The 26580-nt window shown below is 44.3% G+C and overlaps 18 non-coding genes and 1 pseudogene across 18 annotated transcripts; all 19 read right to left on the reverse strand.

Moving 5' to 3' along the window:
• Positions 1–5069: 5069 nt before the first annotated feature.
• On the reverse strand, positions 5070–5260 carry LOC143770895 (U2 spliceosomal RNA). The gene has a single exon (XR_013214801.1). It is a non-coding gene; the product is annotated as a U2 spliceosomal RNA (small nuclear RNA).
• Positions 5261–6223: 963 nt separating this feature from the next.
• LOC143770897 (U2 spliceosomal RNA) lies at positions 6224–6414 on the reverse strand. The gene has a single exon (XR_013214803.1). It is a non-coding gene; the product is annotated as a U2 spliceosomal RNA (small nuclear RNA).
• A 963-nt stretch (positions 6415–7377) lies between these two features.
• Positions 7378–7568, reverse strand: LOC143770902 (U2 spliceosomal RNA). The gene has a single exon (XR_013214806.1). It is a non-coding gene; the product is annotated as a U2 spliceosomal RNA (small nuclear RNA).
• Positions 7569–8531: 963 nt separating this feature from the next.
• LOC143770903 (U2 spliceosomal RNA) lies at positions 8532–8722 on the reverse strand. Its single transcript, XR_013214807.1, has one exon. It is a non-coding gene; the product is annotated as a U2 spliceosomal RNA (small nuclear RNA).
• Positions 8723–9685: 963 nt separating this feature from the next.
• Positions 9686–9876, reverse strand: LOC143770904 (U2 spliceosomal RNA). Its single transcript, XR_013214808.1, has one exon. It is a non-coding gene; the product is annotated as a U2 spliceosomal RNA (small nuclear RNA).
• A 963-nt stretch (positions 9877–10839) lies between these two features.
• Positions 10840–11030, reverse strand: LOC143770905 (U2 spliceosomal RNA). The gene has a single exon (XR_013214809.1). It is a non-coding gene; the product is annotated as a U2 spliceosomal RNA (small nuclear RNA).
• Positions 11031–11993: 963 nt separating this feature from the next.
• LOC143770906 (U2 spliceosomal RNA) lies at positions 11994–12184 on the reverse strand. Its single transcript, XR_013214810.1, has one exon. It is a non-coding gene; the product is annotated as a U2 spliceosomal RNA (small nuclear RNA).
• A 963-nt stretch (positions 12185–13147) lies between these two features.
• Positions 13148–13338, reverse strand: LOC143770907 (U2 spliceosomal RNA). The gene has a single exon (XR_013214811.1). It is a non-coding gene; the product is annotated as a U2 spliceosomal RNA (small nuclear RNA).
• A 959-nt stretch (positions 13339–14297) lies between these two features.
• LOC143770908 (U2 spliceosomal RNA) lies at positions 14298–14488 on the reverse strand. Its single transcript, XR_013214812.1, has one exon. It is a non-coding gene; the product is annotated as a U2 spliceosomal RNA (small nuclear RNA).
• A 963-nt stretch (positions 14489–15451) lies between these two features.
• LOC143770909 (U2 spliceosomal RNA) lies at positions 15452–15642 on the reverse strand. Its single transcript, XR_013214813.1, has one exon. It is a non-coding gene; the product is annotated as a U2 spliceosomal RNA (small nuclear RNA).
• A 963-nt stretch (positions 15643–16605) lies between these two features.
• On the reverse strand, positions 16606–16796 carry LOC143770910 (U2 spliceosomal RNA). The gene has a single exon (XR_013214814.1). It is a non-coding gene; the product is annotated as a U2 spliceosomal RNA (small nuclear RNA).
• Positions 16797–17759: 963 nt separating this feature from the next.
• On the reverse strand, positions 17760–17950 carry LOC143770911 (U2 spliceosomal RNA). The gene has a single exon (XR_013214815.1). It is a non-coding gene; the product is annotated as a U2 spliceosomal RNA (small nuclear RNA).
• Positions 17951–18913: 963 nt separating this feature from the next.
• On the reverse strand, positions 18914–19104 carry LOC143770913 (U2 spliceosomal RNA). The gene has a single exon (XR_013214816.1). It is a non-coding gene; the product is annotated as a U2 spliceosomal RNA (small nuclear RNA).
• A 959-nt stretch (positions 19105–20063) lies between these two features.
• Positions 20064–20250, reverse strand: LOC143771308 (U2 spliceosomal RNA). The gene has a single exon (XR_013215071.1). It is a non-coding gene; the product is annotated as a U2 spliceosomal RNA (small nuclear RNA).
• A 546-nt stretch (positions 20251–20796) lies between these two features.
• On the reverse strand, positions 20797–20893 carry LOC143770795 (U2 spliceosomal RNA; annotated as a pseudogene).
• Positions 20894–21856: 963 nt separating this feature from the next.
• Positions 21857–22047, reverse strand: LOC143770914 (U2 spliceosomal RNA). Its single transcript, XR_013214817.1, has one exon. It is a non-coding gene; the product is annotated as a U2 spliceosomal RNA (small nuclear RNA).
• A 963-nt stretch (positions 22048–23010) lies between these two features.
• LOC143770915 (U2 spliceosomal RNA) lies at positions 23011–23201 on the reverse strand. Its single transcript, XR_013214818.1, has one exon. It is a non-coding gene; the product is annotated as a U2 spliceosomal RNA (small nuclear RNA).
• A 963-nt stretch (positions 23202–24164) lies between these two features.
• On the reverse strand, positions 24165–24355 carry LOC143770916 (U2 spliceosomal RNA). The gene has a single exon (XR_013214819.1). It is a non-coding gene; the product is annotated as a U2 spliceosomal RNA (small nuclear RNA).
• A 963-nt stretch (positions 24356–25318) lies between these two features.
• On the reverse strand, positions 25319–25507 carry LOC143771317 (U2 spliceosomal RNA). Its single transcript, XR_013215077.1, has one exon. It is a non-coding gene; the product is annotated as a U2 spliceosomal RNA (small nuclear RNA).
• Between the last annotated feature and the right edge of the window lie 1073 nt (positions 25508–26580).

Here is a 26580-nt window from a genome sequence, read left to right on the forward strand (position 1 = left end):
AATTTTTCCCTCAATTGACAAGCTTCTCAAATTCCAGAAGGAGAGTTTTTTCACTATTTTATGTTGTACCTCCTCCCAGCTCACGTGTCCATCATTTTTAGCGTCAAATACAATTCCCAAGATTTTAACATTGTCGTGCTTCAATTTCACTGCTGGTAGGTCATTTGTATCCCAGGAACCCAAAATCAAACATTCAGTTTTATTAAAATTCATTTTAAAACCTGAAGCCTGACTAAAAAAATTGGTGCACATTACCACTCTCCGGAGTGAAGCAGGATCTGTACAGATGGCAGTAACATCATCCATGTAGGCAAATACTTTGACTTGGGCCCCTCCTCCACCCGGAATAGGAACCCCTCGGACCACTTTGTCTCTCCGGATCATACACAGCAGGGGTTCCATAGCACAAATAAAAAGAATTGGGGATAATGGACACCCCTGCTTCACTCCGGATTCCAACGGGATAAAATCTGTTAAAAAGCCATTGACAGAAATTTGAGAAAACACATTATTATATAAAATCATAATACGAGATAAAAACATGTCGGGGATCGCCATTTGTTTTAAAACTTTAAAAAGATACTCATGCGAGACCCTGTCAAACGCCTTTTCAAAGTCCAGCGCCAACAGGGCCAGGCTCTGACTTCTATCCCTAGAGTACCATATTACATCTCTGATCACATTTAAAATCTCAGCAATATTCCTCCCTGGTACTCCACATACTTGTTCGGGTTGTATCAGTTTATTAATAACAGTTTTAAAACGACAAGCAATAATTTTGGCTAAAACTTTATAATCCATGTTGAGGAGGGTGATAGGCCTCCAATTCTTGAGGTCATCACGAGCGCCCTTTTTCTTATAAATTAAGGACACTATCCCCCTCCTCCATGACTTCGGCAGCTCTGAACACATAAAAACCTCTTTAAAAAGTGCTAAAAGATCCTCCTTTAAAACATCCCAAAAAGTCAAATAAAATTCAACAGGTAGACCATCTGCTCCTGGGGCTTTCCCTTTTGAAAAACTTTTAAAAACACTAAAAAGTTCTTCCATGCTGACATCATCTATTAAAAACCCCTGGTCTACAGAACTTAACTTAAAATCTAGGATATTAAGAGCATCTTGTAAAAACACATTATTTACACTTTTTTTACTAAAAAGGTCTCTATAAAAATTAAAAGCCACCTTCTTCATACCTTCCACAGTTGTTTCTCCATCAAGACAGGTGATCGTCTCCTTTTTCTCCATCACTTTTTTAAAAAAGAAACGTGTACACTTCTCACCTTCTTCTAAATGTTTCACTTTGGAATTAAAAATTATTTCTTTACCTTTTTGATCTAGGCACAATTGTATTTCAGTTTTTAGGCTTGCAATATCATCTTCCACCTCTAGTCCTATCTCTTTAAATTTATGGAGAGTTTGCAGTCTCATATTTAAATTTACATAAATCTGCTTTTTCAGCCGCGCCTTCCTCTTTCCAGCCCTGATAAAAAAAAACCTTATTTTATCTTTGATCACTTCCCACCAGGATAGGATTTTAATATATGGAGGCCTTAGCTGTCTCCATTCCTGGTAGGCGTTACAGAAGTCTGACCTCACCTGAGGGTCTTCCAGCAAATGGACTCCCAGGCGCCATAAACCTCTATTTATCCTCAGCTCTCCTTGATACTCTATCTTTAAGCTTAAAATTTTATGATCAGAGAATAAATTAGGCATTAAAACAAATTGTACAGGGCTAAAATCCTCAGATAAAAACATAAAATCGATCCTGGAAGCCACTCCCCGACCGGACCATGTAAATCCTGGGTCCGTCGGCGAAAGCGACCTCCAGGCATCGCATAACTTAAAATCAGTCTGCAAGCTATTTAGTAAAAAACACGACTTATCTATCTTACGGATTGGGTCACCCCCTCCTCGGCGCTCATTCACATTCAGGCAATTAAAATCCCCGGCTATTAAGAGAGGAGATGACCCTACACAGAAAACCGGTAAAATTTCAAACAAACGTATACGCTCCTGTTTATCTGGTGGAGCGTACACATTAATGACACGGAAATTAAAATTATTAAAACACAAATGTACTAGGATAGCTCTGCCGGGTACAATCTCAGTAACAGAGGAGATGATGATGTTATTACCTCGGCAGAGCAGACCCACACCAGCAGACTTGTTCTCGTTTGAGCCCGACCATACAGAGGGCCCTAGTTTCCAGTCCTTTTTTATCTCGTTATACCGGATTCCATGCTGCAGACCACACTCCTGTAAAAAACATATGTCAAAGTCTAATGTTTCAAAAAAATCAAAAAGAGCAGCCCTGCGGACAGGGCTCTTTAGAGATCTCACATTAAGTGAGAGACACCTCATGGATGGCATTTATGTCATGGGGGAGGAGAGCTATCCTCAATGGTTTCCATGTAATCATCAATCACTTCTGGCAGTGAAGGAAGAGAGTCAATGTTCTGGGGATCCGAGGAACCAGGCAGTGGATACCCAGAAGAGTCCGTGTTCAGCCACATGTCTCCGCTGGGAAAACACACATCCGGAGATTCTGGATTGGCCTCCAGAAGAGTATCCCCCCGCAGCTTCTTTCCAGACGGCTCAGACAGCTCACTCGTGCAGTCGTCCTCTGTGATAGCTACATGGCCTCTTACTTCCTGGGGGACCTCCAGATCTGACACGATGACCGTATCCACACCATCACCTGTAGGAGAAAAAACTGTGGTCTGCTGGCTCGAGTCCCTGGGAAAGACTGGGGTCTTCGCCACAGTGCCCCCCACCGCCAACATAGTGGGGGCGCTCTGCTCCAACACACCAGTCTCATTCGAGACCTTCGACACAAGGGTTACCTCCCCAACGGGAGAGTCCCCCTGCTCCAGTCTCTGGGTGGTCCGCCCTCCGCCCTTTTTCCGGGACTTCGACACAGGAGGGCCTCCCTGAGGGCCACCACACTCCTGCTCCGTCCCCACCTTCTCCTCTGCGCCCTTGGCCTTCTCAGCCGCCTCCCCTGCTGTAGGAACAGTGGGACTTGGCTCAGGCCTTACTCCGGTCTCTGGGATATTCAGCACAGCATGGACCGGGACAATAGCTGGTTCCTGCCTTGGCACGGGTCTCTCAGCCGCCTCTGCATACGTACGGACTTTGGTCCTATGTGGGCATCCTCGGAACATATGTCCATCCTCCCCGCATAGGTTACAAGCCTTCTTTTGAGGGCAATCCTTCATTAAGTGTCCGAGTTGGCCACAATTATTGCAGCGGAATGCCCTTCTTTCCACACAATTACCTTGGGTATGCCCCATCTTGCCACAGTTCCTGCAATACATAGGCATACCTGTGTAGAATAAGTAGCCACGGCTCTTCCCAATGGTGATGGTAGAGGGGGGATGCTCTGTTCCTCCAAAGCCCTCAGGATTTTTCTTCAGCCGCACCAGGAATTTCCGCTTGCCACACCAGAAACCAACGGCGTTTTTAACATTCCCTTGAAAGGTTACTTCATCGCAATAGCGACGCAAACAGGTTAAAATGTCCAATACTTCAACAAAAGGATTTGGAAAGAAAACAATCATTTGTACCTCCTCTTGGACGAAAAGCAGGGAGAAGACCAGGCCCTCCAGTTCATCTGCACAGATGTTGTCATTCACCTTTTGGACCAACTGCTGACAACAACCATGGCTCCTAAAGGTAATAGTATAAGTACCTTTCTGCTCATTGTCCTGAAAACAGAAGATGTCCTCTCTGCCGAACTCCAGGATCCCAAGAAGGACGGTGTTGCAAACGTAGCGGATTTCTTTCTCCTTCCTGTATCTCTCCAAGACCTCGATACGGACCGTGTTCCTCATCCGGGGTTCTCCCGATGCAAAGGTAAGTGCAGCCGGCATCCTTCCGAAAAAGAACTCCAGCTGTAAACACACAAAAAAAGGCTAGCGCCCTCTTAAGGCGATCGCAACTCGTTGCTCCGGACTAATCCTCTCTCCCTATAGCAGCAGGGGGGTGAAGCCCCTCCGAAGAGGAGCGATCCCCCCAGGCCGAGAGAGAGGGTACCGAAAGCACCCGACCTGACTACAATCTCTCAGTTAGACTGATTGATCGCAGCCATGAGGCCGAGAAGCGATACTGAAGCCGCTGCGCCCCGTGGGCCGCACCAAGGCCTACCACCAATACCCATTGTGGAGACAGAGCAAAAGATTGCCGCAGGGAGGACATTTTCAGAAACTCTGGAGGGAGGCCTTCTCAATGACAGTTCTGCTGTCAATGACAGTTCTGCTGTGTATGTGTGTCTGTGTGTGAGAGACGGAGAGTGTGTGTGTCTGTCTGTCTGTCTGTCTGTGTGTGAGTGTTTGTTCAAGCTGTGCACGACGCGTTTTGAATCTGCATAACTCCGCCTACTTTGACCACACCCTCCAGCCAGCCCCATTGTGACAGCACATGAATGTTCCGTGCTAAGATTCTATCTACTGCAGGCAGCGCACCTGGTTGGTGAAAAGCATTAGAATGCTCACACACACACAGGTGTAGATGGACAAGACAAGCCTATTCAAGATCAGCACAGGCACCATTTTTACTTACTTTTTTTCTTTTAAAAATGCATATAATACAACGCATTGAAAAACCGGTGGTCCACAAGAGGGAGACAATGTTTCAAAAAAGAATTCCTGCGGTCAGAAATGCAGTATGTATGGCAGAACTACTCATTGAATGCTTCAATTTAAATAGCAAGTGCTGACAGACAGCAGGGGCCTAGTTTGGTAGCCGACACAGTATATTTGCAACACTGTAAGAAAGGCCTAAATCTTAACACACCTGTTGCAGCAACCAGTAAAGACAAATTGATTGATTGATTGATTGATTGATTGATTGATTGCATATTGAATGCAATGCAATGTTTGACAGACATAGGTGAAAGCAAGGCCAGGCAAGGCGCAGAAAATGTTGCAATTGGCCAGGAGAAATCAAACAAAATGCTACACTTGGCCTGAGAAAAGTGCTTCTTTGACCCTGAAATCAATTCCCATAAAGGGTTAAAAGACAACTCGCGCTGATTTCAATTCAATCTGTTTTTAGAAACTGGATCAGAGAAGGAGTGCACTGGTCCCGGAGATACTGCAATAACGGGTCAATGCGTGGAGTGGACAGAGCAAGCTCTTCTTCCATCTCCCTGTTCCAAAAATCCATTTAATATATGGTCCCCAAATAGGGGACGTATCAGATATTAAACTGATAAGAACAGATACTACACTTGATCTTAGCCAAAAGGCCGAGAAGCGATACCGAAGCCGCTGCGCCCCGTGGGCCGCACCAAGGCCTACCACCAATACCCATTGTGGAGACAGAGCAAAAGATTGCCGCAGGGAGGACATTTTCAGAAACTCTGGAGGGAGGCCTTCTCAATGACAGTTCTGCTGTCAATGACAGTTCTGCTGTGTATGTGTGTCTGTGTGTGAGAGACGGAGAGTGTGTGTGTCTGTCTGTCTGTCTGTCTGTGTGTGAGTGTTTGTTCAAGCTGTGCACGACGCGTTTTGAATCTGCATAACTCCGCCTACTTTGACCACACCCTCCAGCCAGCCCCATTGTGACAGCACATGAATGTTCCGTGCTAAGATTCTATCTACTGCAGGCAGCGCACCTGGTTGGTGAAAAGCATTAGAATGCTCACACACACACAGGTGTAGATGGACAAGACAAGCCTATTCAAGATCAGCACAGGCACCATTTTTACTTACTTTTTTTCTTTTAAAAATGCATATAATACAACGCATTGAAAAACCGGTGGTCCACAAGAGGGAGACAATGTTTCAAAAAAGAATTCCTGCGGTCAGAAATGCAGTATGTATGGCAGAACTACTCATTGAATGCTTCAATTTAAATAGCAAGTGCTGACAGACAGCAGGGGCCTAGTTTGGTAGCCGACACAGTATATTTGCAACACTGTAAGAAAGGCCTAAATCTTAACACACCTGTTGCAGCAACCAGTAAAGACAAATTGATTGATTGATTGATTGATTGATTGATTGATTGCATATTGAATGCAATGCAATGTTTGACAGACATAGGTGAAAGCAAGGCCAGGCAAGGCGCAGAAAATGTTGCAATTGGCCAGGAGAAATCAAACAAAATGCTACACTTGGCCTGAGAAAAGTGCTTCTTTGACCCTGAAATCAATTCCCATAAAGGGTTAAAAGACAACTCGCGCTGATTTCAATTCAATCTGTTTTTAGAAACTGGATCAGAGAAGGAGTGCACTGGTCCCGGAGATACTGCAATAACGGGTCAATGCGTGGAGTGGACAGAGCAAGCTCTTCTTCCATCTCCCTGTTCCAAAAATCCATTTAATATATGGTCCCCAAATAGGGGACGTATCAGATATTAAACTGATAAGAACAGATACTACACTTGATCTTAGCCAAAAGGCCGAGAAGCGATACCGAAGCCGCTGCGCCCCGTGGGCCGCACCAAGGCCTACCACCAATACCCATTGTGGAGACAGAGCAAAAGATTGCCGCAGGGAGGACATTTTCAGAAACTCTGGAGGGAGGCCTTCTCAATGACAGTTCTGCTGTCAATGACAGTTCTGCTGTGTATGTGTGTCTGTGTGTGAGAGACGGAGAGTGTGTGTGTCTGTCTGTCTGTCTGTCTGTGTGTGAGTGTTTGTTCAAGCTGTGCACGACGCGTTTTGAATCTGCATAACTCCGCCTACTTTGACCACACCCTCCAGCCAGCCCCATTGTGACAGCACATGAATGTTCCGTGCTAAGATTCTATCTACTGCAGGCAGCGCACCTGGTTGGTGAAAAGCATTAGAATGCTCACACACACACAGGTGTAGATGGACAAGACAAGCCTATTCAAGATCAGCACAGGCACCATTTTTACTTACTTTTTTTCTTTTAAAAATGCATATAATACAACGCATTGAAAAACCGGTGGTCCACAAGAGGGAGACAATGTTTCAAAAAAGAATTCCTGCGGTCAGAAATGCAGTATGTATGGCAGAACTACTCATTGAATGCTTCAATTTAAATAGCAAGTGCTGACAGACAGCAGGGGCCTAGTTTGGTAGCCGACACAGTATATTTGCAACACTGTAAGAAAGGCCTAAATCTTAACACACCTGTTGCAGCAACCAGTAAAGACAAATTGATTGATTGATTGATTGATTGATTGATTGATTGCATATTGAATGCAATGCAATGTTTGACAGACATAGGTGAAAGCAAGGCCAGGCAAGGCGCAGAAAATGTTGCAATTGGCCAGGAGAAATCAAACAAAATGCTACACTTGGCCTGAGAAAAGTGCTTCTTTGACCCTGAAATCAATTCCCATAAAGGGTTAAAAGACAACTCGCGCTGATTTCAATTCAATCTGTTTTTAGAAACTGGATCAGAGAAGGAGTGCACTGGTCCCGGAGATACTGCAATAACGGGTCAATGCGTGGAGTGGACAGAGCAAGCTCTTCTTCCATCTCCCTGTTCCAAAAATCCATTTAATATATGGTCCCCAAATAGGGGACGTATCAGATATTAAACTGATAAGAACAGATACTACACTTGATCTTAGCCAAAAGGCCGAGAAGCGATACCGAAGCCGCTGCGCCCCGTGGGCCGCACCAAGGCCTACCACCAATACCCATTGTGGAGACAGAGCAAAAGATTGCCGCAGGGAGGACATTTTCAGAAACTCTGGAGGGAGGCCTTCTCAATGACAGTTCTGCTGTCAATGACAGTTCTGCTGTGTATGTGTGTCTGTGTGTGAGAGACGGAGAGTGTGTGTGTCTGTCTGTCTGTCTGTCTGTGTGTGAGTGTTTGTTCAAGCTGTGCACGACGCGTTTTGAATCTGCATAACTCCGCCTACTTTGACCACACCCTCCAGCCAGCCCCATTGTGACAGCACATGAATGTTCCGTGCTAAGATTCTATCTACTGCAGGCAGCGCACCTGGTTGGTGAAAAGCATTAGAATGCTCACACACACACAGGTGTAGATGGACAAGACAAGCCTATTCAAGATCAGCACAGGCACCATTTTTACTTACTTTTTTTCTTTTAAAAATGCATATAATACAACGCATTGAAAAACCGGTGGTCCACAAGAGGGAGACAATGTTTCAAAAAAGAATTCCTGCGGTCAGAAATGCAGTATGTATGGCAGAACTACTCATTGAATGCTTCAATTTAAATAGCAAGTGCTGACAGACAGCAGGGGCCTAGTTTGGTAGCCGACACAGTATATTTGCAACACTGTAAGAAAGGCCTAAATCTTAACACACCTGTTGCAGCAACCAGTAAAGACAAATTGATTGATTGATTGATTGATTGATTGATTGATTGCATATTGAATGCAATGCAATGTTTGACAGACATAGGTGAAAGCAAGGCCAGGCAAGGCGCAGAAAATGTTGCAATTGGCCAGGAGAAATCAAACAAAATGCTACACTTGGCCTGAGAAAAGTGCTTCTTTGACCCTGAAATCAATTCCCATAAAGGGTTAAAAGACAACTCGCGCTGATTTCAATTCAATCTGTTTTTAGAAACTGGATCAGAGAAGGAGTGCACTGGTCCCGGAGATACTGCAATAACGGGTCAATGCGTGGAGTGGACAGAGCAAGCTCTTCTTCCATCTCCCTGTTCCAAAAATCCATTTAATATATGGTCCCCAAATAGGGGACGTATCAGATATTAAACTGATAAGAACAGATACTACACTTGATCTTAGCCAAAAGGCCGAGAAGCGATACCGAAGCCGCTGCGCCCCGTGGGCCGCACCAAGGCCTACCACCAATACCCATTGTGGAGACAGAGCAAAAGATTGCCGCAGGGAGGACATTTTCAGAAACTCTGGAGGGAGGCCTTCTCAATGACAGTTCTGCTGTCAATGACAGTTCTGCTGTGTATGTGTGTCTGTGTGTGAGAGACGGAGAGTGTGTGTGTCTGTCTGTCTGTCTGTCTGTGTGTGAGTGTTTGTTCAAGCTGTGCACGACGCGTTTTGAATCTGCATAACTCCGCCTACTTTGACCACACCCTCCAGCCAGCCCCATTGTGACAGCACATGAATGTTCCGTGCTAAGATTCTATCTACTGCAGGCAGCGCACCTGGTTGGTGAAAAGCATTAGAATGCTCACACACACACAGGTGTAGATGGACAAGACAAGCCTATTCAAGATCAGCACAGGCACCATTTTTACTTACTTTTTTTCTTTTAAAAATGCATATAATACAACGCATTGAAAAACCGGTGGTCCACAAGAGGGAGACAATGTTTCAAAAAAGAATTCCTGCGGTCAGAAATGCAGTATGTATGGCAGAACTACTCATTGAATGCTTCAATTTAAATAGCAAGTGCTGACAGACAGCAGGGGCCTAGTTTGGTAGCCGACACAGTATATTTGCAACACTGTAAGAAAGGCCTAAATCTTAACACACCTGTTGCAGCAACCAGTAAAGACAAATTGATTGATTGATTGATTGATTGATTGATTGATTGCATATTGAATGCAATGCAATGTTTGACAGACATAGGTGAAAGCAAGGCCAGGCAAGGCGCAGAAAATGTTGCAATTGGCCAGGAGAAATCAAACAAAATGCTACACTTGGCCTGAGAAAAGTGCTTCTTTGACCCTGAAATCAATTCCCATAAAGGGTTAAAAGACAACTCGCGCTGATTTCAATTCAATCTGTTTTTAGAAACTGGATCAGAGAAGGAGTGCACTGGTCCCGGAGATACTGCAATAACGGGTCAATGCGTGGAGTGGACAGAGCAAGCTCTTCTTCCATCTCCCTGTTCCAAAAATCCATTTAATATATGGTCCCCAAATAGGGGACGTATCAGATATTAAACTGATAAGAACAGATACTACACTTGATCTTAGCCAAAAGGCCGAGAAGCGATACCGAAGCCGCTGCGCCCCGTGGGCCGCACCAAGGCCTACCACCAATACCCATTGTGGAGACAGAGCAAAAGATTGCCGCAGGGAGGACATTTTCAGAAACTCTGGAGGGAGGCCTTCTCAATGACAGTTCTGCTGTCAATGACAGTTCTGCTGTGTATGTGTGTCTGTGTGTGAGAGACGGAGAGTGTGTGTGTCTGTCTGTCTGTCTGTCTGTGTGTGAGTGTTTGTTCAAGCTGTGCACGACGCGTTTTGAATCTGCATAACTCCGCCTACTTTGACCACACCCTCCAGCCAGCCCCATTGTGACAGCACATGAATGTTCCGTGCTAAGATTCTATCTACTGCAGGCAGCGCACCTGGTTGGTGAAAAGCATTAGAATGCTCACACACACACAGGTGTAGATGGACAAGACAAGCCTATTCAAGATCAGCACAGGCACCATTTTTACTTACTTTTTTTCTTTTAAAAATGCATATAATACAACGCATTGAAAAACCGGTGGTCCACAAGAGGGAGACAATGTTTCAAAAAAGAATTCCTGCGGTCAGAAATGCAGTATGTATGGCAGAACTACTCATTGAATGCTTCAATTTAAATAGCAAGTGCTGACAGACAGCAGGGGCCTAGTTTGGTAGCCGACACAGTATATTTGCAACACTGTAAGAAAGGCCTAAATCTTAACACACCTGTTGCAGCAACCAGTAAAGACAAATTGATTGATTGATTGATTGATTGATTGATTGATTGCATATTGAATGCAATGCAATGTTTGACAGACATAGGTGAAAGCAAGGCCAGGCAAGGCGCAGAAAATGTTGCAATTGGCCAGGAGAAATCAAACAAAATGCTACACTTGGCCTGAGAAAAGTGCTTCTTTGACCCTGAAATCAATTCCCATAAAGGGTTAAAAGACAACTCGCGCTGATTTCAATTCAATCTGTTTTTAGAAACTGGATCAGAGAAGGAGTGCACTGGTCCCGGAGATACTGCAATAACGGGTCAATGCGTGGAGTGGACAGAGCAAGCTCTTCTTCCATCTCCCTGTTCCAAAAATCCATTTAATATATGGTCCCCAAATAGGGGACGTATCAGATATTAAACTGATAAGAACAGATACTACACTTGATCTTAGCCAAAAGGCCGAGAAGCGATACCGAAGCCGCTGCGCCCCGTGGGCCGCACCAAGGCCTACCACCAATACCCATTGTGGAGACAGAGCAAAAGATTGCCGCAGGGAGGACATTTTCAGAAACTCTGGAGGGAGGCCTTCTCAATGACAGTTCTGCTGTCAATGACAGTTCTGCTGTGTATGTGTGTCTGTGTGTGAGAGACGGAGAGTGTGTGTGTCTGTCTGTCTGTCTGTCTGTGTGTGAGTGTTTGTTCAAGCTGTGCACGACGCGTTTTGAATCTGCATAACTCCGCCTACTTTGACCACACCCTCCAGCCAGCCCCATTGTGACAGCACATGAATGTTCCGTGCTAAGATTCTATCTACTGCAGGCAGCGCACCTGGTTGGTGAAAAGCATTAGAATGCTCACACACACACAGGTGTAGATGGACAAGACAAGCCTATTCAAGATCAGCACAGGCACCATTTTTACTTACTTTTTTTCTTTTAAAAATGCATATAATACAACGCATTGAAAAACCGGTGGTCCACAAGAGGGAGACAATGTTTCAAAAAAGAATTCCTGCGGTCAGAAATGCAGTATGTATGGCAGAACTACTCATTGAATGCTTCAATTTAAATAGCAAGTGCTGACAGACAGCAGGGGCCTAGTTTGGTAGCCGACACAGTATATTTGCAACACTGTAAGAAAGGCCTAAATCTTAACACACCTGTTGCAGCAACCAGTAAAGACAAATTGATTGATTGATTGATTGATTGATTGATTGATTGCATATTGAATGCAATGCAATGTTTGACAGACATAGGTGAAAGCAAGGCCAGGCAAGGCGCAGAAAATGTTGCAATTGGCCAGGAGAAATCAAACAAAATGCTACACTTGGCCTGAGAAAAGTGCTTCTTTGACCCTGAAATCAATTCCCATAAAGGGTTAAAAGACAACTCGCGCTGATTTCAATTCAATCTGTTTTTAGAAACTGGATCAGAGAAGGAGTGCACTGGTCCCGGAGATACTGCAATAACGGGTCAATGCGTGGAGTGGACAGAGCAAGCTCTTCTTCCATCTCCCTGTTCCAAAAATCCATTTAATATATGGTCCCCAAATAGGGGACGTATCAGATATTAAACTGATAAGAACAGATACTACACTTGATCTTAGCCAAAAGGCCGAGAAGCGATACCGAAGCCGCTGCGCCCCGTGGGCCGCACCAAGGCCTACCACCAATACCCATTGTGGAGACAGAGCAAAAGATTGCCGCAGGGAGGACATTTTCAGAAACTCTGGAGGGAGGCCTTCTCAATGACAGTTCTGCTGTCAATGACAGTTCTGCTGTGTATGTGTGTCTGTGTGTGAGAGACGGAGAGTGTGTGTGTCTGTCTGTCTGTCTGTCTGTGTGTGAGTGTTTGTTCAAGCTGTGCACGACGCGTTTTGAATCTGCATAACTCCGCCTACTTTGACCACACCCTCCAGCCAGCCCCATTGTGACAGCACATGAATGTTCCGTGCTAAGATTCTATCTACTGCAGGCAGCGCACCTGGTTGGTGAAAAGCATTAGAATGCTCACACACACACAGGTGTAGATGGACAAGACAAGCCTATTCAAGATCAGCACAGGCACCATTTTTACTTACTTTTTTTCTTTTAAAAATGCATATAATACAACGCATTGAAAAACCGGTGGTCCACAAGAGGGAGACAATGTTTCAAAAAAGAATTCCTGCGGTCAGAAATGCAGTATGTATGGCAGAACTACTCATTGAATGCTTCAATTTAAATAGCAAGTGCTGACAGACAGCAGGGGCCTAGTTTGGTAGCCGACACAGTATATTTGCAACACTGTAAGAAAGGCCTAAATCTTAACACACCTGTTGCAGCAACCAGTAAAGACAAATTGATTGATTGATTGATTGATTGATTGATTGATTGCATATTGAATGCAATGCAATGTTTGACAGACATAGGTGAAAGCAAGGCCAGGCAAGGCGCAGAAAATGTTGCAATTGGCCAGGAGAAATCAAACAAAATGCTACACTTGGCCTGAGAAAAGTGCTTCTTTGACCCTGAAATCAATTCCCATAAAGGGTTAAAAGACAACTCGCGCTGATTTCAATTCAATCTGTTTTTAGAAACTGGATCAGAGAAGGAGTGCACTGGTCCCGGAGATACTGCAATAACGGGTCAATGCGTGGAGTGGACAGAGCAAGCTCTTCTTCCATCTCCCTGTTCCAAAAATCCATTTAATATATGGTCCCCAAATAGGGGACGTATCAGATATTAAACTGATAAGAACAGATACTACACTTGATCTTAGCCAAAAGGCCGAGAAGCGATACCGAAGCCGCTGCGCCCCGTGGGCCGCACCAAGGCCTACCACCAATACCCATTGTGGAGACAGAGCAAAAGATTGCCGCAGGGAGGACATTTTCAGAAACTCTGGAGGGAGGCCTTCTCAATGACAGTTCTGCTGTCAATGACAGTTCTGCTGTGTATGTGTGTCTGTGTGTGAGAGACGGAGAGTGTGTGTGTCTGTCTGTCTGTCTGTCTGTGTGTGAGTGTTTGTTCAAGCTGTGCACGACGCGTTTTGAATCTGCATAACTCCGCCTACTTTGACCACACCCTCCAGCCAGCCCCATTGTGACAGCACATGAATGTTCCGTGCTAAGATTCTATCTACTGCAGGCAGCGCACCTGGTTGGTGAAAAGCATTAGAATGCTCACACACACACAGGTGTAGATGGACAAGACAAGCCTATTCAAGATCAGCACAGGCACCATTTTTACTTACTTTTTTTCTTTTAAAAATGCATATAATACAACGCATTGAAAAACCGGTGGTCCACAAGAGGGAGACAATGTTTCAAAAAAGAATTCCTGCGGTCAGAAATGCAGTATGTATGGCAGAACTACTCATTGAATGCTTCAATTTAAATAGCAAGTGCTGACAGACAGCAGGGGCCTAGTTTGGTAGCCGACACAGTATATTTGCAACACTGTAAGAAAGGCCTAAATCTTAACACACCTGTTGCAGCAACCAGTAAAGACAAATTGATTGATTGATTGATTGATTGATTGATTGCATATTGAATGCAATGCAATGTTTGACAGACATAGGTGAAAGCAAGGCCAGGCAAGGCGCAGAAAATGTTGCAATTGGCCAGGAGAAATCAAACAAAATGCTACACTTGGCCTGAGAAAAGTGCTTCTTTGACCCTGAAATCAATTCCCATAAAGGGTTAAAAGACAACTCGCGCTGATTTCAATTCAATCTGTTTTTAGAAACTGGATCAGAGAAGGAGTGCACTGGTCCCGGAGATACTGCAATAACGGGTCAATGCGTGGAGTGGACAGAGCAAGCTCTTCTTCCATCTCCCTGTTCCAAAAATCCATTTAATATATGGTCCCCAAATAGGGGACGTATCAGATATTAAACTGATAAGAACAGATACTACACTTGATCTTAGCCAAAAGGCCGAGAAGCGATACCGAAGCCGCTGCGCCCCGTGGGCCGCACCAAGGCCTACCACCAATACCCATTGTGGAGACAGAGCAAAAGATTGCCGCAGGGAGGACATTTTCAGAAACTCTGGAGGGAGGCCTTCTCAATGACAGTTCTGCTGTCAATGACAGTTCTGCTGTGTATGTGTGTCTGTGTGTGAGAGACGGAGAGTGTGTGTGTCTGTCTGTCTGTCTGTCTGTGTGTGAGTGTTTGTTCAAGCTGTGCACGACGCGTTTTGAATCTGCATAACTCCGCCTACTTTGACCACACCCTCCAGCCAGCCCCATTGTGACAGCACATGAATGTTCCGTGCTAAGATTCTATCTACTGCAGGCAGCGCACCTGGTTGGTGAAAAGCATTAGAATGCTCACACACACACAGGTGTAGATGGACAAGACAAGCCTATTCAAGATCAGCACAGGCACCATTTTTACTTACTTTTTTTCTTTTAAAAATGCATATAATACAACGCATTGAAAAACCGGTGGTCCACAAGAGGGAGACAATGTTTCAAAAAAGAATTCCTGCGGTCAGAAATGCAGTATGTATGGCAGAACTACTCATTGAATGCTTCAATTTAAATAGCAAGTGCTGACAGACAGCAGGGGCCTAGTTTGGTAGCCGACACAGTATATTTGCAACACTGTAAGAAAGGCCTAAATCTTAACACACCTGTTGCAGCAACCAGTAAAGACAAATTGATTGATTGATTGATTGATTGATTGATTGATTGCATATTGAATGCAATGCAATGTTTGACAGACATAGGTGAAAGCAAGGCCAGGCAAGGCGCAGAAAATGTTGCAATTGGCCAGGAGAAATCAAACAAAATGCTACACTTGGCCTGAGAAAAGTGCTTCTTTGACCCTGAAATCAATTCCCATAAAGGGTTAAAAGACAACTCGCGCTGATTTCAATTCAATCTGTTTTTAGAAACTGGATCAGAGAAGGAGTGCACTGGTCCCGGAGATACTGCAATAACGGGTCAATGCGTGGAGTGGACAGAGCAAGCTCTTCTTCCATCTCCCTGTTCCAAAAATCCATTTAATATATGGTCCCCAAATAGGGGACGTATCAGATATTAAACTGATAAGAACAGATACTACACTTGATCTTAGCCAAAAGGCCGAGAAGCGATACCGAAGCCGCTGCGCCCCGTGGGCCGCACCAAGGCCTACCACCAATACCCATTGTGGAGACAGAGCAAAAGATTGCCGCAGGGAGGACATTTTCAGAAACTCTGGAGGGAGGCCTTCTCAATGACAGTTCTGCTGTCAATGACAGTTCTGCTGTGTATGTGTGTCTGTGTGTGAGAGACGGAGAGTGTGTGTGTCTGTCTGTCTGTCTGTCTGTGTGTGAGTGTTTGTTCAAGCTGTGCACGACGCGTTTTGAATCTGCATAACTCCGCCTACTTTGACCACACCCTCCAGCCAGCCCCATTGTGACAGCACATGAATGTTCCGTGCTAAGATTCTATCTACTGCAGGCAGCGCACCTGGTTGGTGAAAAGCATTAGAATGCTCACACACACACAGGTGTAGATGGACAAGACAAGCCTATTCAAGATCAGCACAGGCACCATTTTTACTTACTTTTTTTCTTTTAAAAATGCATATAATACAACGCATTGAAAAACCGGTGGTCCACAAGAGGGAGACAATGTTTCAAAAAAGAATTCCTGCGGTCAGAAATGCAGTATGTATGGCAGAACTACTCATTGAATGCTTCAATTTAAATAGCAAGTGCTGACAGACAGCAGGGGCCTAGTTTGGTAGCCGACACAGTATATTTGCAACACTGTAAGAAAGGCCTAAATCTTAACACACCTGTTGCAGCAACCAGTAAAGACAAATTGATTGATTGATTGATTGATTGATTGATTGATTGCATATTGAATGCAATGCAATGTTTGACAGACATAGGTGAAAGCAAGGCCAGGCAAGGCGCAGAAAATGTTGCAATTGGCCAGGAGAAATCAAACAAAATGCTACACTTGGCCTGAGAAAAGTGCTTCTTTGACCCTGAAATCAATTCCCATAAAGGGTTAAAAGACAACTCGCGCTGATTTCAATTCAATCTGTTTTTAGAAACTGGATCAGAGAAGGAGTGCACTGGTCCCGGAGATACTGCAATAACGGGTCAATGCGTGGAGTGGACAGAGCAAGCTCTTCTTCCATCTCCCTGTTCCAAAAATCCATTTAATATATGGTCCCCAAATAGGGGACGTATCAGATATTAAACTGATAAGAACAGATACTACACTTGATCTTAGCCAAAAGGCCGAGAAGCGATACCGAAGCCGCTGCGCCCCGTGGGCCGCACCAAGGCCTACCACCAATACCCATTGTGGAGACAGAGCAAAAGATTGCCGCAGGGAGGACATTTTCAGAAACTCTGGAGGGAGGCCTTCTCAATGACAGTTCTGCTGTCAATGACAGTTCTGCTGTGTATGTGTGTCTGTGTGTGAGAGACGGAGAGTGTGTGTGTCTGTCTGTCTGTCTGTCTGTGTGTGAGTGTTTGTTCAAGCTGTGCACGACGCGTTTTGAATCTGCATAACTCCGCCTACTTTGACCACACCCTCCAGCCAGCCCCATTGTGACAGCACATGAATGTTCCGTGCTAAGATTCTATCTACTGCAGGCAGCGCACCTGGTTGGTGAAAAGCATTAGAATGCTCACACACACACAGGTGTAGATGGACAAGACAAGCCTATTCAAGATCAGCACAGGCACCATTTTTACTTACTTTTTTTCTTTTAAAAATGCATATAATACAACGCATTGAAAAACCGGTGGTCCACAAGAGGGAGACAATGTTTCAAAAAAGAATTCCTGCGGTCAGAAATGCAGTATGTATGGCAGAACTACTCATTGAATGCTTCAATTTAAATAGCAAGTGCTGACAGACAGCAGGGGCCTAGTTTGGTAGCCGACACAGTATATTTGCAACACTGTAAGAAAGGCCTAAATCTTAACACACCTGTTGCAGCAACCAGTAAAGACAAATTGATTGATTGATTGATTGATTGATTGATTGATTGCATATTGAATGCAATGCAATGTTTGACAGACATAGGTGAAAGCAAGGCCAGGCAAGGCGCAGAAAATGTTGCAATTGGCCAGGAGAAATCAAACAAAATGCTACACTTGGCCTGAGAAAAGTGCTTCTTTGACCCTGAAATCAATTCCCATAAAGGGTTAAAAGACAACTCGCGCTGATTTCAATTCAATCTGTTTTTAGAAACTGGATCAGAGAAGGAGTGCACTGGTCCCGGAGATACTGCAATAACGGGTCAATGCGTGGAGTGGACAGAGCAAGCTCTTCTTCCATCTCCCTGTTCCAAAAATCCATTTAATATATGGTCCCCAAATAGGGGACGTATCAGATATTAAACTGATAAGAACAGATACTACACTTGATCTTAGCCAAAAGGCCGAGAAGCGATACCGAAGCCGCTGCGCCCCGTGGGCCGCACCAAGGCCTACCACCAATACCCATTGTGGAGACAGAGCAAAAGATTGCCGCAGGGAGGACATTTTCAGAAACTCTGGAGGGAGGCCTTCTCAATGACAGTTCTGCTGTCAATGACAGTTCTGCTGTGTATGTGTGTCTGTGTGTGAGAGACGGAGAGTGTGTGTGTCTGTCTGTCTGTCTGTCTGTGTGTGAGTGTTTGTTCAAGCTGTGCACGACGCGTTTTGAATCTGCATAACTCCGCCTACTTTGACCACACCCTCCAGCCAGCCCCATTGTGACAGCACATGAATGTTCCGTGCTAAGATTCTATCTACTGCAGGCAGCGCACCTGGTTGGTGAAAAGCATTAGAATGCTCACACACACACAGGTGTAGATGGACAAGACAAGCCTATTCAAGATCAGCACAGGCACCATTTTTACTTACTTTTTTTCTTTTAAAAATGCATATAATACAACGCATTGAAAAACCGGTGGTCCACAAGAGGGAGACAATGTTTCAAAAAAGAATTCCTGCGGTCAGAAATGCAGTATGTATGGCAGAACTACTCATTGAATGCTTCAATTTAAATAGCAAGTGCTGACAGACAGCAGGGGCCTAGTTTGGTAGCCGACACAGTATATTTGCAACACTGTAAGAAAGGCCTAAATCTTAACACACCTGTTGCAGCAACCAGTAAAGACAAATTGATTGATTGATTGATTGATTGATTGATTGATTGCATATTGAATGCAATGCAATGTTTGACAGACATAGGTGAAAGCAAGGCCAGGCAAGGCGCAGAAAATGTTGCAATTGGCCAGGAGAAATCAAACAAAATGCTACACTTGGCCTGAGAAAAGTGCTTCTTTGACCCTGAAATCAATTCCCATAAAGGGTTAAAAGACAACTCGCGCTGATTTCAATTCAATCTGTTTTTAGAAACTGGATCAGAGAAGGAGTGCACTGGTCCCGGAGATACTGCAATAACGGGTCAATGCGTGGAGTGGACAGAGCAAGCTCTTCTTCCATCTCCCTGTTCCAAAAATCCATTTAATATATGGTCCCCAAATAGGGGACGTATCAGATATTAAACTGATAAGAACAGATACTACACTTGATCTTAGCCAAAAGGCCGAGAAGCGATACCGAAGCCGCTGCGCCCCGTGGGCCGCACCAAGGCCTACCACCAATACCCATTGTGGAGACAGAGCAAAAGATTGCCGCAGGGAGGACATTTTCAGAAACTCTGGAGGGAGGCCTTCTCAATGACAGTTCTGCTGTCAATGACAGTTCTGCTGTGTATGTGTGTCTGTGTGTGAGAGACGGAGAGTGTGTGTGTCTGTCTGTCTGTCTGTCTGTGTGTGAGTGTTTGTTCAAGCTGTGCACGACGCGTTTTGAATCTGCATAACTCCGCCTACTTTGACCACACCCTCCAGCCAGCCCCATTGTGACAGCACATGAATGTTCCGTGCTAAGATTCTATCTACTGCAGGCAGCGCACCTGGTTGGTGAAAAGCATTAGAATGCTCACACACACACAGGTGTAGATGGACAAGACAAGCCTATTCAAGATCAGCACAGGCACCATTTTTACTTACTTTTTTTCTTTTAAAAATGCATATAATACAACGCATTGAAAAACCGGTGGTCCACAAGAGGGAGACAATGTTTCAAAAAAGAATTCCTGCGGTCAGAAATGCAGTATGTATGGCAGAACTACTCATTGAATGCTTCAATTTAAATAGCAAGTGCTGACAGACAGCAGGGGCCTAGTTTGGTAGCCGACACAGTATATTTGCAACACTGTAAGAAAGGCCTAAATCTTAACACACCTGTTGCAGCAACCAGTAAAGACAAATTGATTGATTGATTGATTGATTGATTGATTGCATATTGAATGCAATGCAATGTTTGACAGACATAGGTGAAAGCAAGGCCAGGCAAGGCGCAGAAAATGTTGCAATTGGCCAGGAGAAATCAAACAAAATGCTACACTTGGCCTGAGAAAAGTGCTTCTTTGACCCTGAAATCAATTCCCATAAAGGGTTAAAAGACAACTCGCGCTGATTTCAATTCAATCTGTTTTTAGAAACTGGATCAGAGAAGGAGTGCACTGGTCCCGGAGATACTGCAATAACGGGTCAATGCGTGGAGTGGACAGAGCAAGCTCTTCTTCCATCTCCCTGTTCCAAAAATCCATTTAATATATGGTCCCCAAATAGGGGACGTATCAGATATTAAACTGATAAGAACAGATTTTTTTTATTGTGAAGCATCTTTCCAAGGCTCTGAAAAATGTGACCGAAGTCACACAAAAACAGAGCACAAGGCGAGGATTCATGTGGATCCTTCCCGGAGGAGAGGGTCCCCAATAAATCATCCCCGTCCCTCCGAGCCAGAAGGCCCAGCGAGGGTCAGGGATCTTCGATGCCCTCCCTAGCCGAAGCCGGGGGAGAGCCATTGTCGTGCTCCCAGCGCCCAACCAGACTGCCACTCTGGTGGAGCTAGGAGCCCTGTTTCGTGTTGGTTTCTCAGCCCAAAGCTGACCGGACCTTCGACCGGGTTTGTAAAAATTTCCCATTCTGGCCAGAAGGCCAGGAATAGGAGGGGTTGCTAAAGAAAGTATGAAAGGCTAGGTGCGGCGTGCTACGGAATCTAAGACTTCCCCGGGTTCCACTCCAAGCAAGCTCAGACTCCCACCAGGGTCACCACTCCTGGGGCACATTGCACCATAAGCCCTCACACTTACTCAGCCCAATGACTTCGATCCTGGGGGCCATGCTTTCCACCAGATGACTATACGAGCCACCTGGCGTACTAGCAAGTGCACTATCCCAGTGTGTATTAATGTATCAATTTACTAGGGTGGTGGGGTCAGGCCACCTTTTCAAAAGATACTACACTTGATCTTAGCCAAAAGGCCGAGAAGCGATACCGAAGCCGCTGCGCCCCGTGGGCCGCACCAAGGCCTACCACCAATACCCATTGTGGAGACAGAGCAAAAGATTGCCGCAGGGAGGACATTTTCAGAAACTCTGGAGGGAGGCCTTCTCAATGACAGTTCTGCTGTCAATGACAGTTCTGCTGTGTATGTGTGTCTGTGTGTGAGAGACGGAGAGTGTGTGTGTCTGTCTGTCTGTCTGTCTGTGTGTGAGTGTTTGTTCAAGCTGTGCACGACGCGTTTTGAATCTGCATAACTCCGCCTACTTTGACCACACCCTCCAGCCAGCCCCATTGTGACAGCACATGAATGTTCCGTGCTAAGATTCTATCTACTGCAGGCAGCGCACCTGGTTGGTGAAAAGCATTAGAATGCTCACACACACACAGGTGTAGATGGACAAGACAAGCCTATTCAAGATCAGCACAGGCACCATTTTTACTTACTTTTTTTCTTTTAAAAATGCATATAATACAACGCATTGAAAAACCGGTGGTCCACAAGAGGGAGACAATGTTTCAAAAAAGAATTCCTGCGGTCAGAAATGCAGTATGTATGGCAGAACTACTCATTGAATGCTTCAATTTAAATAGCAAGTGCTGACAGACAGCAGGGGCCTAGTTTGGTAGCCGACACAGTATATTTGCAACACTGTAAGAAAGGCCTAAATCTTAACACACCTGTTGCAGCAACCAGTAAAGACAAATTGATTGATTGATTGATTGATTGATTGATTGATTGCATATTGAATGCAATGCAATGTTTGACAGACATAGGTGAAAGCAAGGCCAGGCAAGGCGCAGAAAATGTTGCAATTGGCCAGGAGAAATCAAACAAAATGCTACACTTGGCCTGAGAAAAGTGCTTCTTTGACCCTGAAATCAATTCCCATAAAGGGTTAAAAGACAACTCGCGCTGATTTCAATTCAATCTGTTTTTAGAAACTGGATCAGAGAAGGAGTGCACTGGTCCCGGAGATACTGCAATAACGGGTCAATGCGTGGAGTGGACAGAGCAAGCTCTTCTTCCATCTCCCTGTTCCAAAAATCCATTTAATATATGGTCCCCAAATAGGGGACGTATCAGATATTAAACTGATAAGAACAGATACTACACTTGATCTTAGCCAAAAGGCCGAGAAGCGATACCGAAGCCGCTGCGCCCCGTGGGCCGCACCAAGGCCTACCACCAATACCCATTGTGGAGACAGAGCAAAAGATTGCCGCAGGGAGGACATTTTCAGAAACTCTGGAGGGAGGCCTTCTCAATGACAGTTCTGCTGTCAATGACAGTTCTGCTGTGTATGTGTGTCTGTGTGTGAGAGACGGAGAGTGTGTGTGTCTGTCTGTCTGTCTGTCTGTGTGTGAGTGTTTGTTCAAGCTGTGCACGACGCGTTTTGAATCTGCATAACTCCGCCTACTTTGACCACACCCTCCAGCCAGCCCCATTGTGACAGCACATGAATGTTCCGTGCTAAGATTCTATCTACTGCAGGCAGCGCACCTGGTTGGTGAAAAGCATTAGAATGCTCACACACACACAGGTGTAGATGGACAAGACAAGCCTATTCAAGATCAGCACAGGCACCATTTTTACTTACTTTTTTTCTTTTAAAAATGCATATAATACAACGCATTGAAAAACCGGTGGTCCACAAGAGGGAGACAATGTTTCAAAAAAGAATTCCTGCGGTCAGAAATGCAGTATGTATGGCAGAACTACTCATTGAATGCTTCAATTTAAATAGCAAGTGCTGACAGACAGCAGGGGCCTAGTTTGGTAGCCGACACAGTATATTTGCAACACTGTAAGAAAGGCCTAAATCTTAACACACCTGTTGCAGCAACCAGTAAAGACAAATTGATTGATTGATTGATTGATTGATTGATTGATTGCATATTGAATGCAATGCAATGTTTGACAGACATAGGTGAAAGCAAGGCCAGGCAAGGCGCAGAAAATGTTGCAATTGGCCAGGAGAAATCAAACAAAATGCTACACTTGGCCTGAGAAAAGTGCTTCTTTGACCCTGAAATCAATTCCCATAAAGGGTTAAAAGACAACTCGCGCTGATTTCAATTCAATCTGTTTTTAGAAACTGGATCAGAGAAGGAGTGCACTGGTCCCGGAGATACTGCAATAACGGGTCAATGCGTGGAGTGGACAGAGCAAGCTCTTCTTCCATCTCCCTGTTCCAAAAATCCATTTAATATATGGTCCCCAAATAGGGGACGTATCAGATATTAAACTGATAAGAACAGATACTACACTTGATCTTAGCCAAAAGGCCGAGAAGCGATACCGAAGCCGCTGCGCCCCGTGGGCCGCACCAAGGCCTACCACCAATACCCATTGTGGAGACAGAGCAAAAGATTGCCGCAGGGAGGACATTTTCAGAAACTCTGGAGGGAGGCCTTCTCAATGACAGTTCTGCTGTCAATGACAGTTCTGCTGTGTATGTGTGTCTGTGTGTGAGAGACGGAGAGTGTGTGTGTCTGTCTGTCTGTCTGTCTGTGTGTGAGTGTTTGTTCAAGCTGTGCACGACGCGTTTTGAATCTGCATAACTCCGCCTACTTTGACCACACCCTCCAGCCAGCCCCATTGTGACAGCACATGAATGTTCCGTGCTAAGATTCTATCTACTGCAGGCAGCGCACCTGGTTGGTGAAAAGCATTAGAATGCTCACACACACACAGGTGTAGATGGACAAGACAAGCCTATTCAAGATCAGCACAGGCACCATTTTTACTTACTTTTTTTCTTTTAAAAATGCATATAATACAACGCATTGAAAAACCGGTGGTCCACAAGAGGGAGACAATGTTTCAAAAAAGAATTCCTGCGGTCAGAAATGCAGTATGTATGGCAGAACTACTCATTGAATGCTTCAATTTAAATAGCAAGTGCTGACAGACAGCAGGGGCCTAGTTTGGTAGCCGACACAGTATATTTGCAACACTGTAAGAAAGGCCTAAATCTTAACACACCTGTTGCAGCAACCAGTAAAGACAAATTGATTGATTGATTGATTGATTGATTGATTGATTGCATATTGAATGCAATGCAATGTTTGACAGACATAGGTGAAAGCAAGGCCAGGCAAGGCGCAGAAAATGTTGCAATTGGCCAGGAGAAATCAAACAAAATGCTACACTTGGCCTGAGAAAAGTGCTTCTTTGACCCTGAAATCAATTCCCATAAAGGGTTAAAAGACAACTCGCGCTGATTTCAATTCAATCTGTTTTTAGAAACTGGATCAGAGAAGGAGTGCACTGGTCCCGGAGATACTGCAATAACGGGTCAATGCGTGGAGTGGACAGAGCAAGCTCTTCTTCCATCTCCCTGTTCCAAAAATCCATTTAATATATGGTCCCCAAATAGGGGACGTATCAGATATTAAACTGATAAGAACAGATACTACACTTGATCTTAGCCAAAAGGCCGAGAAGCGATACCGAAGCCGCTGCGCCCCGTGGGCCGCACCAAGGCCTACCACCAATACCCATTGTGGAGACAGAGCAAAAGATTGCCGCAGGGAGGACATTTTCAGAAACTCTGGAGGGAGGCCTTCTCAATGACAGTTCTGCTGTCAATGACAGTTCTGCTGTGTATGTGTGTCTGTGTGTGAGAGACGGAGAGTGTGTGTGTCTGTCTGTCTGTCTGTCTGTGTGTGAGTGTTTGTTCAAGCTGTGCACGACGCGTTTTGAATCTGCATAACTCCGCCTACTTTGACCACACCCTCCAGCCAGCCCCATTGTGACAGCACATGAATGTTCCGTGCTAAGATTCTATCTACTGCAGGCAGCGCACCTGGTTGGTGAAAAGCATTAGAATGCTCACACACACACAGGTGTAGATGGACAAGACAAGCCTATTCAAGATCAGCACAGGCACCATTTTTACTTACTTTTTTTCTTTTAAAAATGCATATAATACAACGCATTGAAAAACCGGTGGTCCACAAGAGGGAGACAATGTTTCAAAAAAGAATTCCTGCGGTCAGAAATGCAGTATGTATGGCAGAACTACTCATTGAATGCTTCAATTTAAATAGCAAGTGCTGACAGACAGCAGGGGCCTAGTTTGGTAGCCGACACAGTATATTTGCAACACTGTAAGAAAGGCCTAAATCTTAACACACCTGTTGCAGCAACCAGTAAAGACAAATTGATTGATTGATTGATTGATTGATTGATTGATTGCATATTGAATGCAATGCAATGTTTGACAGACATAGGTGAAAGCAAGGCCAGGCAAGGCGCAGAAAATGTTGCAATTGGCCAGGAGAAATCAAACAAAATGCTACACTTGGCCTGAGAAAAGTGCTTCTTTGACCCTGAAATCAATTCCCATAAAGGGTTAAAAGACAACTCGCGCTGATTTCAATTCAATCTGTTTTTAGAAACTGGATCAGAGAAGGAGTGCACTGGTCCCGGAGATACTGCAATAACGGGTCAATGCGTGGAGTGGACAGAGCAAGCTCTTCTTCCATCTCCCTGTTCCAAAAATCCATTTAATATATGGTCCCCAAATAGGGGACGTATCAGATATTAAACTGATAAGAACAGATGAGGTTTCATCAGTGCCATAACTCAAAAATAAAATTCATCGTATTAAACGATATTAAACATGAGTTCGACTCATCATCTTGAAACCATTTCTTATTAAAATAAATATATCTACAAAAACAAATTACAAACAATAAGAACATAAAACAAAACAACTATAGTTTCTCAAGAAAACACATTACCACCAAACTTCATTACAAAAATTAACTACATTTCCCTTTTCTCCTTTTTCTTCGTCTTTTTCCAAGCATTCTCTTTTAACTCTAAATCAGCTCTAGTGTCTTTAAATATAAAGTCTTCCAAGCTTTCAAAATCAGAAAACATCAAATTTCTCACTACCTCTTCCTTCTCTAAGCTCACATTTTCCACACTTTGTTCCATCTTCATTTTTTCCTCTTTCTTCCTTTCTAAGTCCACCTTCTTAACCTTTTTAGGGTCCTTCAAATCCATTACCATTTTTACCTCCTTTTCTTCCAACTTTTTCTTCACATTTTCTACACTATCATCTCCCACCATTTCCTTCACAGACATTTCCATTTTTCCTCCATCAAATATATTTTCCTCCAACTTTTCCTTAAATTCCTCTACATACAAAAAACCAACCTTTCCATTCACCATTATTTTTCCCGTCTTTATCTCTTCATTTTCACTCTTCCACCATAGAAATCTTCTCTTACCGTTCCAAACTCCAATTCTATTAATATAGTCCTTGTGAAAACTCACCATCCTGAAGCCACTTTTCAAAAAATCCAATACCTCTCTCATTTCCACATAAGGATCATCCATCTGAACAATCAATTTCTTTGGTTCTCCCAAAAATAACGCCTTCACACTGAAACTATCCGAAAATTCTTCTCTCCAATTATCCAGAAAACAAAAACACTTATCTTCAGACTTTAAAGTAATATCAAAGATTCTTTTCACCTTAATTTCCTGCATGCACAAAATATCCATTCTTCCAACCGATCCATACTTCTCCAATAAGTCCAAAATCTTCTGCTCGTCCAAAAGACCATCCAACGATAACTTCTTAACGAAAAATCTCAAACAATTCTTCTTCTTGAAAAGGCCCATCTTAAAAGTCCTTATGACTGCCCCCCACAGCTATGT

The sequence above is a fragment of the Ranitomeya variabilis genome, chromosome 4 (assembly GCF_051348905.1).
Source record: "Ranitomeya variabilis isolate aRanVar5 chromosome 4, aRanVar5.hap1, whole genome shotgun sequence".
Classification (NCBI taxonomy): domain Eukaryota; kingdom Metazoa; phylum Chordata; class Amphibia; order Anura; family Dendrobatidae; genus Ranitomeya; species Ranitomeya variabilis.